A 14,022-nucleotide genomic window follows, 5' to 3' on the forward strand; every position below is an offset into this window, starting at 1 on the left:
TTTGCAAAATATGCAAGAAAGATGTAGCCGCTAACAGTTGGTGATGTGCAGCCCAGAAGTAAACAGATGACTCAAATGAGCATCACTGGAGCAATTGCTAGTTGCACTCCATATGATGGTGAGTAAACGGTGGATGGAAATTACTTCAATGTGTAACTTCTAGGGATGTCCCGAGCCGATCGCAAAGATCGGGATCGAGAGCCGATCAAGGAAATTCTTACCTGATCGGGATCGGCTATATTTTGCCCGATCATTATCGACTGATTACCTCTGCCATCATGCAAGATTCGTCAACGACAGCGTAAGCTTTGACCGACAGCTGTGTCTGCAGTGTGGAAATGTGCAGCTGAACAGCTGCTTGCAGCACGAGCATTCCGCAAGGCAATAGCAACGAAGCTTCGTTCAATAATAACAATTTAATGCCAAACCCCTTAATAAAGTGGAAGGATCACAGCCAGTTCACTCAGCTCTGTGACACTGCTAGAGAACACGGGTTAGCCTCTCATTTCTTCCTTCATATAGCTCTCTTTACCGGAGCTTTACAACAAACTTAATGACACAAATGAGAAGCATTAGCGGCTATCCGCTAACACGACAGAGATGCTGTTTTCTCTTTATTTCAAAGTGACAGTTTAAATATATACGAGTTCCACAGAGTAAACTTGCGGGATTTTGTTGTGTTTTAGTTTTGAGGCAGTGTCAAATGAAGCTAATCCTGCTATTTGAATTAGTTGAAAAGACGAATTCTGACATTATGTTTGTGACAACCCCCATTTTGGGAGACGCCTGTGGAGTCATCAGAGACGTGCAAGATTAAAAAACGCAAGGTTAAACAAACCTAAAGACAGTTGCAACACACTAAAAATTTGCATATGAAGACCTACAGTACAGACCCCACGAACACCAGTTTATAACACTAGTCATATACTTTACTGTCATTGTGCATATATTCATATTTCATTGTTATACATGTTGTCTATCTCCCTACTGTATACTTATGATATAGCCAGAAGATGAATAGAAATAAATAATAAATCTTATTATCAGAACTTAAAGGCCCATTTCCCCCCCCCTTGTTTTCAAAGCTTTGATTGTGTTTATTGGGTGTTTAAGAATGGATGTACATGATTCTAGTCAAAAAAAAACTTGATATTTCAAGTCTACCGTCAACCGGTGTCTCTCTTCTCACGTAACGACTGGATTTCTTCCGGTTTCTTCAAAGTCCCGCCTTGACAATGGACCGAATGGTGTCAGACCGGTTATTATCACTAATAACAGAATCATATTTTTTTTATTGGGCCGGAGTTGGATAATAAAGCTAGCAGATTGACTAGGAGACCGCAAGCAGGACTTCATAGGAAGTTTCATAGAAGTGTTTTAGACCGAGGTATGCGCACACACACACACACACACACACACACACACACACACAATATCAGTGTATTTCACAGAACAGGTTTCACAGCCGATTTTAAAGTCATAGAAGCTGTTATTTGACCGTTGGTTATCTTAGAATGTGTGGCGCTGAATTCTTATTACCAGCTGTAGGACGGTGATGAAAGTGAAAGTAGTTTAGCGCGTAGCTCAATCAAATGTTTTGGCCACTTTTTTGTTGTGTTTTCCTTTGTGGGGAGGTTATTAAAAGCGCTTGGAATAGTGACATCATGTACACGGAAAGTAGAGGGCTGTAGTCAATTCCAGCCGTTCTCTGTACTCCTTGAAAAGTGAATTCTGGTTAAGACAATATCTCGTTTGGCATTTAACTTTGAGCTTTATCCTTTTGCAGGTATTATTTATGCTATAAAGCAATATTACACACTAACTTGAGTTTGATGTGATCGTGGGGAACGTGCTCTTTAATCTGATATCTTTAGTACGTTTTCATAACTTGCCAACATTTAAACTGTAGTCAGCCTTTAAATGAACAGTACCAAATAAATAAAGTAAATCAATCTAAAAAAAGGGGTATAAGATATTGAATTATAATGGGAGATAGTTACCTATAAATATATCGTTTGTAGATTTTCGGCCATTACGCACAACCCTAGTCTGTCGGAATGCTTTTTAGTGTGTTGCTTGCTCTTGGTGCTGTTAGTCAACGATCAGTGTGAATAATGGAACTTGCCATTGTGATTTCGACCGGCGTAATGTTCTTACCTTTCCTAATGGTGTTTCCTTCTGATCTCTATTCTGTCTTGTGGCTCTCGCTGATTTGATAGGATATTTGAGAGCTCAATGCTATTTGTGTGTTGGCTGTAGAAGATTGGTTTGGTGACAATTGTTTTGAAGCAGTATGCATTGACACCCAATCTTGGCATTGCAGTGAACAATTGCTTGCATAGCTGTTGTTTTCATGTCAGGCGTGAGCAGTGTCGCTATATCCCGTTATTTTATGAAAAACTATGTCTGTTTTAGGTAATGCGTGCCGTTAAATGCTTTGCATATAAAAAAGACTAAGGCAATAGCAATATATGTCACGAGTCACATTCATTTGACCTGTTTAGGTTGATTCTAAAATAGCGATTTTGTGAACTATGGTTCTTTGATCAGTAGGAAGTAATGCTCTATCTAAAATCACTACAAGATTGAATAGTTTATAACCTGCATTTGAACAAACAACACTCGTCAAGCGTGATCATTATAAATATATTTTATTATCTGGAAAATACCTGAAAAGGTTTGAAGAACTGTGATGAAATATGAGGATTGGCATTTCCTGGAATTACTTGTGTAAATCGTGCTCCTTCTGTGTCCCGTATTCAGAGTTTCTGCACGGGAATGCCCTCTGGCTTTTGGATGTGGCGTCATTTACAAGTAATACATTGAGAAACTGAGCATAAAAATTACATGATATATCGTCCCAGCCCTCATTTGATTGATTAATTGTAGTGTATATGCTATTATTCTGCAATGTGTCAGAGGACTGGAAATTGTAGGGAGTTGGAATAAATTGGTAAATTTGCAAACTAGATCCAAACTTGGTTTTCAGTGTACTCAATTTGCTCAATACTCTAATGGGAACGTACCTGCCATGTGTGTTTTGTCAAGTCTGATCTTATACACGTTAAGCTTAAGAATGAGAGTTTAATGTCACTCCATGTTTTTCAGTTAGCAGTGTTTGACAGCACTCTTTCCTTTGGCCCAGAATCACTGTTTGATTGGCTACTTTTGTGGTACACCGTGGAACCTTCTTTCCACAGCCAGACTCATTTTCCCCTGCGTTAACTCGAGCGTAATTCTGCCCAGCATTAATTCATGCATATCCACTTCTCCTGGGGAGACAGGTTTCCAATGAAGAGAAAATGGGAAACTGGGGTAGGAGGCGTGTTTGGCGATGGGTGGTGCAGTGCTTGCCTGATGGGAGGGGATTAGTTTTGACATAAGGGCCATGCAGTAGACGGGGGTGTTCTAAAAGGTGACTGTCGGCCCACACGCTCCTGACATCTTTCGTTTGCACTGCTCATCAACTTCCATTAGCTTGAGACCCTGGCCGGAGTTCCACATCACAGTGTGCGACAGGACTAGAAGCCCTTTTCTGACCCAATCACCGCTAGCCTTTCCTCAGCCCGGTTGATGGAGGAGAGCTGACATGAGGAGATTATGTGTCCCGTATCTGCTATACCCTGTTACGTACAAAGTGAGAAGGTTAAATGTGGAATACTTGAAGTTTAATAGTAGCCTTTTCTTTGAGTGTGTTTACTCCGTCAAACGCTGCCTTTGCTGTCGACCACTATGCAGTAGAGCTTGGCGATGTGACAATGTTATTACACATCGCCGATGTCTTGTAAATATCCCGATGTCGATTACAACAGACAGACACCTGACGATAATTGATAATAATGGAAAATACGCGTTAAAACTTTATTATGCGATATGATTAGGCTTTAGTGTGAACGTTAAGGTTCATATCCAAGGCAGTCTGTAACAGTGACCACATTTTGGAAACGCTGTTTTGTTGGTCAGTTGAATGAGCTGATGTTTTCTGCCAGTTGCTGCACCGATGGACCAAGAGAAAGACAAGCTGCGTCGGCAAAGCAAAACCTCACACATGCGGGGCTGTGCCGGTTTTCTAATTGTCCTACCCTGTCAGATTTCCCTACCGCAGGATAAAATGTTATATAATCTAAAAAACATCAACAAAATAAACAGGTAGAGTGATTTTACAATGCAAAATACCCTGTCTGATAGTCCTTCCATCTTCAAATAAACGCATACATTAAATTTTCAGTGTAAATACCCTCTCAGATTATTTTACTAGCATAAAAGAAACATGTTTGATTTAATGTACAGCGCAACACCCAATCAGATTGTACTATAGGTATTAAATAATATGTCAAATGATTTAACAACGAAAATACACTATCATATTCCCGTAGCAGTACCATGTTGATGCGCCACTAAATGCTTCTGCAGTCCCATTGGTACCAGAATCTTATTAAATAGAGCTTTATAGTCGGGGGCATTTCACAGGCTCTGGCCCACTCTCTGCTGTTCAACGTGATGCTCACGCCTTCCTACTCCTGCTTTTCTTCGCCTATTTTTGAAAAGATAATGTTTCAGAATTTCTTAAGCATTTTCCTTTCCAGTTGTTTATGTAACCTGCTTTAATAGAGAGCTGTTAGGGCTCTAGACTCATTTTTCCCACAGGTCGCACTGGCACCAATTCACAATTTGGTCGCACTCATTTTTTATAGTAATCATAAAAGCTTGCACCGTACAGATCAGACTGGCCTGGCTTTATAACTGTGGAGCTTGTGCTGTATGAAGAGGATGTGCAGTTTGTGCAGACCTGCCTCACTCTATAAGACGCGTGTCTGTACAGCTCGCGTTGTATACAGAAGCACTGTCTGACTTTATAACTGTATGAAGAGGTTGAGTTGTATAAAGAACGCAATTATAGAGATGGGCGATATAATATCATTCGTAATAAACCGGTAGAAATTCTACCCACGATAGAAATTACTCTTCCCTCGATGTAAACGATAAACACTAATTGATGATGTATTTCTTTGTGAGAAACTTTCACAGCTCATATGAGGAGTGAAAACTGGTATAGGGGAAGGGCAGACGTGAAGATGAGAAAGAGTTTGAACTAAAAGAGGAGCTCTAACTCTTGTTAAGGATGGCACTGTAGATGCAGCAGAGTTAATGTTTAGTTTCACTTTTGTTTTACTTTTTCGCGCCCACATGCTTTGCGACACAGCGTGCACCGCACTGCTGCCTATTTACATCAAGTACAAAATGTGAGTTTGTATTATGTTATTTTAAATAGGTTTATGAGCGTATGACAGCGTAGATTGTTTATATAGATTTATTTTATTTACATTTTTCTGTTCCCTTTCTAAAGCGTGAGTCATAGACAAATAAAGTATATGTTTGTGTGAGAAGAGAAGATTCACACAGTTTAGATGAGAGTGATTAAGAGCGTGAGGCAATCGTTTCCATCCATCAATAGACCATATACTATTTAGGTATGACATGTGTATTTGGAATTTTAGTTAATCGAATTCTTTCTTTACTACAACCTATTGAAGACTAATGTCACCAGTATATTTTATATTTACAAAAATACTGTGGGTATATTTGAGGAAGTTGTTTGGTTTGGGAAAGTTATATTTTTGAGTAATGTTTGTGTTTCTGAGGCTCTAGACTGCATGCTGCTACTATCACTTGTTGCAAAAATCAGCGGTTGATGGTGTTATAGTTGTATCGCCCTTGGTATTTTCTGGTATTTGTTGCGGTAACGATACAGTGAGAGTTTCAGGGCCATATCCCCCTTCTCTTCTTTTTAACTCTTCATTGAATATAACATCAGAATAACTGTGGTGCTCGTGCTGTATAAAGAGGACGCACAGTTTGCGCAGTCCTGCCTGACTTTATAATTGTATGAAGTGGACGTGTGTCTGTGCTGCCAACGATTTATAAAGACGCGTGTCTGCGCAGCTTTCGTTGTATAAAGACGACGCACTTTATAACTCTTTTATTGAATATAACATTAGAATAACAATACAATCAAGCCTCACTTTATAACTGTGAAGCTTGCGCTGTACAGATGACACAATTGATATCTGAATTGATAACTGCCCAGCTCGTGTCATTGCCCATTGGGATGTTTCACTGTAGCCATCATCCAATGCCAATTTAAAAGACATCGCCCAACTTTACTATAGAGCATCTGTATACCTCAGGATCATAAAATGTGACTTCAGCCAAAAATAAAATTCACCCTCATGTCGACAGCCAGAAATGCATTTTTGCTTCTGCGGAACACGGAAGAAGATATTTGAGAAATGTCTATACTATCGAAGTCAATATGGTATCGAATTGCAACATTCTTTAAAATATCATCTTTTGAGTTCCTTCTGAAGAAAGTCATACAGGTTTGGAATGACATGAGGATTAGCAAATTTTCATTATTAAGGTACTTTCCCTTTAATACATGTTGCAACGTTTTGCACAAGTAAATGGGTCATTGATGTGTTGCCACACTTTGTCGTAGAAACGGTTTCATTAGACACATACATTAACTGAAGATGAGCTTTGTTTGGTTCATTAGACTTTCTGCCGCAGACTAATGCATTTGAGAAAATAGAATGTTTAGATGTATTAAAAACTACAGCTACACCTAGTCTGTTACAAGTTTTTGTATTACTATAGCAACAAGGAATAATGTCATGATATGAATATAAAACGGTTATATCAAGGTTACATCATTAGACAGTTATAGAAACGCAGTTTTTGTACTACGCACAAAAGCGGCCAAGATAAATCACAAGATTAGACCCATGTGTCTAAATTTCCAGGAATGTAGGAGGGTGTTTTTTTTCCTCTTCCTGTAGTCCAGAAAAATGGTTGCCTTGACAACAGGAGAATGTTGAATGTTGGTAAACGGTTGAGCCGATCACGGCTGTGCTGTAAAGGCCTCACTGTAAACTGTGTCAGGAGGGGTGCGTGTTCTTAATTCAACAACTTCTTCTTCTGCGGTTGTCAGCCTCATTACATATTTGATATTCGATCCATGTCTGTGTTACGATCCTAACCGTGGGTTGTTTTCCTCATATTTGCTCTTGTTTTATAATTTCTCTTCTCATAGATTGGCACGTTTGCAGCAGTGTAGGCTGAATCAAAGCTGCGCTGTATGTGTATGCCAGATGGACTAATCTGCTTACGTTGGGCCGTCCCCATCCCCCTCGTCATGAGCTTGCACGAGTCAAAAACCATGTCCGTCCTGCAGGCTTCGGCTACGTCTAAAGATGTTTAGGAGCACTAACAAGATTACAGCATTTTTCTGACTCGAGCTTATAGGTGAAAAGTTGCTGGTTCTAGTCTTGGTAAAGCAAGCTGTGAGCTGTTGTTATTGTTTTTTAATAACTGTATTGGAACATCAGTTTCGCTATAACTGCTGATTAAAAGTGGAGACGGGTGATTTGAGATGATGTACACGTTTCTGTCCCTCTGCCCATGTTCATGGGGTTGATATCGCATGTGAATGGGAGGTGGAAAGGTCCCAGTGGAGGCCAGAGTGATCAATAATGTAGATGTCTTCGAAGAGGAGCAGAGAGCAGCTTTTCCTACTTTATAACATGCGTTTTTACATTCTCTTGCTCCTCAGAAGATAGTGTCAGGTTCCTCTCCAGTGTATAGGACAGATTGGATGGCTGAATTTAATTTGCCTCACTAAGATATTACAATAAGCAAGCTGCCTTCGCTGATACTTGATGCTTGAAATCCAGCAGGCCGTTGCTTTCTGTTATATTAAGCTTCTGTGATGCACAGCGTTGACTCTCATATGCAGATGGGAGACACCAGAGACGCCTTATACACACTCTACAGTCCTGTCTCTCCTAAAGAGCTGTGTTTGTATGGCATGTTTGTAGGGCTGGAACTATTCCTCGAGTAACTCGAGAAATTTAAATCTAACTACAGTACACAATGAGCACTGCGTTTCCACACTGACCATTATTACTGACGCACAGTCCGTTAAACTTTGGACGCGTTATGTAAACACAGAAGACGTTGCAGAATAAATTCCAGAAAAATATACAGAGGTTTTGATTTATGGTCTGAAAACCGCGAGACTGCGACAAACACGGTGTGTGTGCAGATGTGCGTGAATGGTGAGAGAACATTGTTCTTGGTAGGTTCCTTATCTCCAAAGGCTCAAAGTGTTCTTTGTGGCTGTTTAAACACATTCGTGCCTAACAGGGCTGCACAGTGTGACATCTATGTATTTACCAGTGTAGCACGCATGCGATGCAGTTTGGCAGGTGCATTAAACAGAGCCGCTTGTTTGTTTGAAGTGCATTTGTCGTTGTGCTTGTTTCTGTATGACGTTAATTAATGGCGCACCACTATTTTACTTTGTTTTAGTCTATTTTGCAAGTGAATTTTTTTTTCCGGCTGCATTGAAACTACATAATCCTGTTATTTACACATGCCATCTGGCTGAATTGCGTGACTGAGTGAATGAACTGCACAGTTTAAGGTGCTACACGCATGATTCTCGTTAATGCGTCTGCGCTGTATAAGGACATCAACACATTAACTTCATCTCCAGAGATCCTCTGAGAATTTATTTCAGAACATTTTACAGTGTTACTTTGTTGAGTGAAGCTATCAAACACACACTAAAAAAATAAGACGACCTGCCAAAGTAAAATTCTGGTTAACTACAGTAGTTTTATTTGGACAAATATATTACTATTTAATAGTAAAAAAAAAAGAACTTTGAAGATCAAAACTAATTTAGGTAAACTAAATGCATCATACATAAACCGAAGTTAGTTGTTTACATTTGAAATTAATTATTCTATTTTTATTCATGTTTTTATTTATATATCTGTATTATCTTGCAGTTTGAATGTAAAATGGCAGTGGAATGCCATTTTTTTTCTTTTTCTAAAAAGGAAACAAATTAGTTGTTAATTTTTAGAGACCTTTTATATTTTCTCTTGTATATTTAGTATTGCTCTTTAATAAAGAAAAAGTACTTATTATTAGCTCGATTTACACTCGATTAATCGATGTAATAATTGGTTGAATACTCGATTATTAAAATAATCAAGATCTACTGCCCTACATGTTGGTGTTATTTCTACTGTCTGCAGGTTTCCAGCGATTGTGTTCGTTCTGCTTTTTGTTTTGTATTTCAAGAACACATCATGGCCTCGGACATGTGATGAGATAAGAGAGGCAATGTTTTCTGACGAGAGAGGCACTTTGTGGCATAGGGCGGGACACTCCCGGGCTGTTTCCCATATAAATGGAGCAGACTGAGTTGTGGAAATGGTGGCGCTTCCTGTAACCCAACCCCCTGGGGAACAGCAGAGAGTGGGCCGCTATCAGAAGTGAGGTGATATAAAGGATGGTTGTGCCCTCAGGCTTGTATTAAAGCATGTGTCTCTTCTATAATCCTGCAATGCCCATGGCCCAATATAGTTATGTGTGCTTACAAAAGCCATAGCCTTGACACATAACAACAGCCTAGACCAATAAATGTTATCTCCCACTGCCAACCCATGCAGCTGTTCATGCGCTGGCACAAAAGCAACAGTCTTGTCCTAATCGAGCTCCAATGTGCGTTTGCTACAAACATACTTGCCGTGGAAGTGCTTTAAATGTAACGTGATGTGGCGACAAGTTTCATCTTGTTCTCAGAGGTCATTCATCTCTAGAGCACGTCTAAAACGCATTTTGGCTTTGAGCGCAGAAAAAGCGTTTTTTTATTGGGTCACTGACCCTATGGCATGTGGGAATTGTTTTAGTGATTGAGGGTTAGATTGCTGTCGAGAGTGTGTTGGTAGACATGTTTCCATATGTTTGTTATCTGGTCAGATGGGTGCTTTGGAGCCCTTTGGCAGCTATTTTCATGAAACTGCCACCGGATAGTCTAACATATTAAAGCGTTTTCCCGCAATCTATGTTTGAGTGAATCTCATGAACATGCTAATGCTTCTTTATTTGTCAAGATCAAAACTTAAGAGCTTATTTGGGTTTTTTGATGTTTTTCCATTTAAGCAATATATTGGTTTACATTTGGTTCATTTTTACAATTGCGGTACTGCCAATCCTTAATATTTGGCTAGATTCATTTAAAACAATCAATCTAACAGAATATGCTATAAGGGGTACAATATATATAAATTGAAATTATCTTTCTATTTTTATTAATGTTTCTTATTTATATTTTCTAAAAAGGAAACAAAATGTATTGCTCTTTAATAGAGAAAAAGTACTTATCCGAATACTCGATTAATCGATGGAATAATTGGTAGAATACTCGATTATTAAAATAATCGAGAGCCCACATTTTTGCGTTATTTCTCCTATCCACGGGTTTCCCATGATTGTGTTCGTTCTGCTTTTTGTTATGTATATCGATCATGATCATGGCCTTGGACATGTGGTGAGAAAAGAGAGGCAATGTTTTCTGACGAGAGAGGCACTTTGTGGCATAGGGCAGGGTATATATGTATATATTATATATATAAATATATATAATATTGTAGTATTTGTTTTCAGCGGTATTCTAATTATGCAGATTAAAAAAGTTATACACTAAGAGGGTAATAACTGTACTGAGAATAATGATAAGAATTTGGGGAATATGTTACATGATAATTTTATTGATTATGCCATGATATGAGATGTTTGTTAAGCTTTTAAAGGTAAACTTGCTTGATATTAGTGACTTGCTATCTGCTTTTTTCTATGGTTTGTTTACATGAGACGTATCCTCAGTCTAAGGAGACGCCATATTGAATTTCTTGTCTGATGTATGACTGTTGGTTTAGTTGAGAACATTGGTCGTTTGAAAAATTCAGGACCTATTCATGTTGTCATAAGATCTGTATCAAGTGTTGCATTCACAAATGGTCTTTGAGACGCATCTCATAAGTCTTCTGTACCACTCAGATTTCCAATGTCTCTGATTTTGTTAATATTCATCATTGTGTCAGTGATTTTTTTCATTTAAATTCAAATGTGATGTTTAAATCAGAACATTAAATCTTTATGCTTAAACTTGTGTACTTTTGAAAGGAATTGCCTGAATTGTATGTTAGTACCAGTGGCCAGTTGCATAAATTTAGCCGCTGAGTTTAGACTGCGTCTTAACATCTAGGCCTGGTTTCACAGACGAGGTTTAAGGCTAGTCCCAGACTAAAATTAATGTGTGACATGCATTAACTGAATATAACTTGCTCAGAAATATCTTAAAATATATCAGTGCCATTGCTTTGTCTTGAGATGCACAGCAGTAATGTATCTTCTAAGGCAGCGGTTCTTAATCATGGACCTTGCGACCGCCCCCCCCCCCCCCCCGCTCTTTATATTTTGTATGCTTCTCCTGCCGCTTCGGAGGTTTGTTCTATACGCCTTAAGAGCACTGCAAAGCAAACATCACTAGATATTCTGCCAAAATTCCAGTTCAAAAAGGGCGTATATGTTCCCTCCAAAGGGCACTAAGCGAGAATACGCAAATCTCAAGATTACGGTTAAATAACCCTCTAAACTTCCGTAGTAGGTTTTGTCCGTGTAAAGCCGCTGCAGGCAGTCCTGTTGTGCAAATTCGTGTTCTAAAGTAAACTTCAGCCGATTTCCTGCGTGCAGAGAGTAGAGAGCAATCAACACTGTTCAGGGAGCACGTCAATCGTCAATCAATTCCCCAATCTACCTTTTTTTGTAACTGAATTAAACTCTGCCCAGTCTTGAAGAAAAAAATTAGAAGACTAACCTTTAAGACTAGTCTAAGCAGTTTATGCAACCGGCCACAGGTATAAATGGATTCACAGTTATTTAATGGCAGCAGAGTTAGGTTCTCTTTCTATTGAGTCAATGTTGAGTTTAAATAATATATACAAAATACCCCGTGAACGCCTGTGTTTACAAATATTTCGTATCTGGATCTGAAGAACATCCCAAACAATAGTTTGTCTCAAGACATTCCCTTCCATATCCAGGTTGCATGATCGACAGCAAAGGAACGTTGCTATATGAACTTTATATTGGGCTATTACCCTTCACCACATTGTTTTGATTTTAAATTTGAAGTGAATTAGTCCCGTTTTAAACATGGTCTTTACACTGCTTAAGGTTTGCTTTCTGTTTGAGTTATAGCAAGTCTTGCAGTTTGATGTCTTGGTATTTTGCACAAACTGGCGTTTTTTTTTTTTAAGGATTGTGATGCTGACTAATTATAGACTGCCCACTCTAGAACCTTTGATTAGTTGTTTTCTCTGTTTACTGTCTGCATGCTTGGCTTTGTTTCTCTGTGCTCTTAGTGCTCTCAGATGTTAAACCAGTTGATTCGAGCAGGGTCTGCTTGTTTTGCCTGTTGTGTGGTAATGTTCGTCGTTTGCCGGTCAGGATGTGGTGAGCTCGGCAGGCCCATCCTCTGCAGTAGCGTTTCTTTCCTTTGCTAGCAAAGAATTGTGAAAGCATCTTCTTCAGACTGCACAAATAAACAGCCCTTTGACTGGTGATTTAAAGAGCTTTAGCCGTCCTCAGGCCCAGAGTTTCCTTTTAAGGTCAGCCGAGCATGACTCTGAGTATAGCTGGAGAGATAGATAGAAAAAGAGAGAGAGACTCCCTCTCCACATCCAGCTAATGAGGACGGCAAACTGGTCTGGGAAGCTTTTGATACCGAATACTTTTCCATTTTATCTCAAACTGGTTTTGTCAAACATTTAAGAGCCATTATGTTTTGTCTTAATTCCTGTCCACTTTCATGTTATTCAATATTTTCAAGATATTCTTAAATAGAGATGTATTTCGGGCAATGTCTAGCTGATCTGCGTTTGTGAGCTGGAGGCCGAGCTGTTCTTGTTCTGTGTATTTAGAGGATTTTCTTGGTAAGATTACAGATTCATTTTGCAGGGCCATTGAGGAGGAGTTCTCTCCACTCTGGATTAATCCAATCTGGCATATTCCTGCTAGGTGAATCCTCTGGGTTTTTTATCCTTCCAGACTATCCCATCTGTGTGAGGACGGCCCTTAACGTGGCCACCAATAGACACTGATACCAGTGCATAGGCTGATATTTGGCCATTTTGAGATCATGGGTATATTTTGAAAAGACAATGTGTTTTTATATAACTGTTAAAGCTTTGATTAATCTAACTTGACAAGCCATGCTAAAATGGAAATCTAGGTGCAGGACAGTGGACACTCAAACAGTCCAAGGCTCGTTGCAGACAATATTTAAAGATTTTAGCGTAAAAAAACATTTGATATTTAATTTCAAGAGTTTCTTTGTTAATGCATCTGTTTTCAAGAAACCGTTGCCAAAGAAACAAGTAGGATGGTGTGAAAAGAATATGTCTGTCGTTTTTTAGATAAAAGCCTTGAGAAAGCTCTACAACTGTATCTGAAACTCTGATAAACCTCTGCCCCCAAAGTGCAGAACTGTAACTGACCCAGATATTTTGGTGAATTACCCCCTTTGTGTTTGAACAACAAGAAGTACAGTAATATATACCTGCAATGTTAGATGTGTGAAATGTCAGCATTTATAAAACTAATTTTTGTCTCTCCTTTCTTTTTTCAGGATTCCTCGGACTTTACAACCTCATCTTCAGCATTTTTAGCTGGATTTTAATCTTTCCTATCTGAAGACGGCCATGGAATCGGTAAAACCCTGACTACCTTTTTTGTTTGTGCTTGAAGAATGACTGTTGCCTTATGCTTCCCCTTTTTTGTACATTGCAACGTTAGGCTTATGTAACACTGGGAAATGTAAGAGAGGACTAGTTCACGATGCAGTTCGTTGGAATTAGGTTTGGTTGTTTGTTAATAGTCAGTGTGAGAATTGTAATTGGACATGTTGAGATCACGCTTCTCTCGTTGGTTAAATTGCCTATATATGTTAGAACATGTGGCTTTTATGTGAATGTGATGCCGTTGAGTTTGTCGGCGCCCTGCTAGTACCAACAGGCAGGTGGATGGCTAAGCGCTTAGCTCTGGAATGTGTGCATTAAGAACAGGGCTTACTGCATGCCCGGGCCCTGCCTGCTGCCTTCTTTG

General features: G+C 39.1%; 1 protein-coding gene across 1 annotated transcript in view; it reads left to right on the forward strand.

The window, feature by feature from the left end:
* ankrd11 (ankyrin repeat domain 11) overlaps positions 1–14,022 on the forward strand; it is a 95,525-nt gene that overhangs the window by 17,888 nt on the left and 63,615 nt on the right. The window contains exon 2 of the mRNA XM_056752901.1: positions 13,547–13,628. The gene's annotated coding sequence lies outside the window, so the exon portion shown is untranslated. The remainder of the gene's footprint in view (positions 1–13,546; positions 13,629–14,022) is intronic.

This window comes from Triplophysa dalaica, chromosome 1 (assembly GCF_015846415.1).
Source record: "Triplophysa dalaica isolate WHDGS20190420 chromosome 1, ASM1584641v1, whole genome shotgun sequence".
Taxonomy (NCBI): domain Eukaryota; kingdom Metazoa; phylum Chordata; class Actinopteri; order Cypriniformes; family Nemacheilidae; genus Triplophysa; species Triplophysa dalaica.